Source organism: Mus caroli, chromosome 2 (assembly GCF_900094665.2).
Source record: "Mus caroli chromosome 2, CAROLI_EIJ_v1.1, whole genome shotgun sequence".
Taxonomy (NCBI): domain Eukaryota; kingdom Metazoa; phylum Chordata; class Mammalia; order Rodentia; family Muridae; genus Mus; species Mus caroli.
In genome coordinates this window covers 27914178-27916210 of record NC_034571.1, presented here as the reverse complement: position 1 = coordinate 27916210, position 2033 = coordinate 27914178, and the positions used below count along the sequence as shown (strand labels likewise).

The window sequence follows — 2033 nt, the reverse complement described above, 5'->3', positions numbered from 1 at the left end:
AAAAAAAAAAAAAAAAAAAAAAAAAATTAGAATGATACAGAGAAAGTAGCATGGCCCCTGTGCAAGGCCAACACTCTCATCTATTGCCTCTACAATGTGCAAAGACAAGAATGCAGAAAGGCCAGAGGTAGGTGTGACCAAGCAGTGAGACTCCCAGCCTCCCACTCCCTCAGCAGCCACCAAAGCTCTGTGACACAAAGGTAAGACAGCACACTGCCACTCTGAGGTCATGGTATCTACCCAGAACCCAAGAATGCAATGGCTGACTAGAATGGTGAACTCTACCGACTGGTATGAGGTGATTTGCTATGAAACCCTTGGAATAAGTTTTGTTTACATTACATTTTATTCGTATCCTGGCGATTCATGATGTCTACACCCTTGCACATGTTAGCCAGTCAGGACTACTCCCCACCACCCTGAAATGAAGGTTGTGTGATGGGAAAAGTGGGCAAACACACTCTCTCTGGAGAACACAACATGGAGTTTTGTGTCTCTGTGTCAGTCACCTACACTGGCTGTCATTGCTTGCTTCCATAGCTGGGTCCACTGAGCTTACATCTACCTGAATGCTGATAAATATTTGGGCTTAGTTTTAGACAACTATAAAAATGTGATCAATACTCTACTGCTAATCAACTTAATCAATCAAGCCTTGAAACTTTTTAGACCACACAAGTCCTAATCTAAACTGTGATCTTCCTGCCTCAGCCTGAACATTATTTTTAATTTTTATTTTCTTCCCTTTGAACATAAACATTTTAAAGGGTATTTCATTTATATTTGTGTGTGTGTGTGTGTGTGTGTGTGCCTGCCACCCATGGAGGTCAGAGAACACGTCTTGGGAATATGTTTGCTCCTACTATGTAGATCCCAGGAATTAAACTCAGGTCATTAGGTTGGCAGTAAGTGCTTTTATCCTTGGAGCCATCTTTTTTTTTTTTTTTTTGGTTTTTCGAGATAGGGTCTCTGTAATTATGACATTTCTCTTGTAACTTGGTACCTATGTGCAAACATTTCTCTAAAGAACAATTCTAGGTAGTTCCTTCACCAGATGATATCAAACCATTGTCTAAGCTTGGTGCCCATTTATGCTCGTATTAGGAGCATGTGCATGTCCTGAAACATACTGGATATTTATCTGTGTGTGAAACTAGGCATTGGTGGTGAGTGGTTTCCTCAATAGCTTCTCTGCTTTGTTCTACTTTTTGAGACAGGGTCTTGTTGAACCTGGAACTTACTCACTGGCTAGGCTGCCTAGCCAGGAAGCCCTGGAGATCTTCTCGTCTGTCTCTGCCTCTCAGAAGCAGGGAAGCACACTTGGATACTCATGTCTAACAAACACATCAGCTGCCCCGTGTATTCCTCTGGCCTCCTGACTACTGCAGTATTATTGGTGTGTATGTCTGTGGATATGAGTTGTATTACTAATCATGTTGACTATCTTTATGTCTATTGCTTATCTGTCTTTTAGTAATTTTTAAAAATCACATTTACTTATTTTGACGTGGGTGTCTCGACAAGCTTGTGTAGATGAGAGGACAAACTTGAAATCAATTCTCTGGTTCTACCACGTGGGCTCCAAAGATCGATCTTGAGGTCATTAGCTTTGACAAGAAGTGCCTTTACCCTGCTGGGACTCTTAACTTTTTTCTTTCTGTGATGAGTGTTGTTTATTTATTTTTGGTTTAGGACAGATCTCACTATATACAAGCTGGTTCAAATTCAAAATACAACCTGGTTTCAAACTTGCAGCGATCCTCCTGTCTCTATTTCCTGAGTTTTGGGATATGCACTGTCATGTCTAGTCTATTTTCTCTTTTTATATTATGGTGAAATAAAACATAAAAATTACCAGTTCAGCTCTTCTCCACTTCTTATGCGTGTGCACGCTGTACACCATACATGTATATAATGTATGGACAATTTGTAGGAGTTAGTTCTCTTCTCCACTTCTTATGCGTGTGCATGCTGTACACCATACATGTATATAATGTATGGACAATTTGTAGGAGTTAGTTCTCTTCTCCACT

At 40.3% G+C, this 2033-nt stretch overlaps 1 protein-coding gene across 3 annotated transcripts in view; it reads right to left on the bottom strand.

The window, feature by feature from the left end:
• Nucleotides 1-2033, bottom strand: part of Nup214 (nucleoporin 214) — an 81356-nt gene that overhangs the window by 13856 nt on the left and 65467 nt on the right. The window lies entirely within an intron of this gene.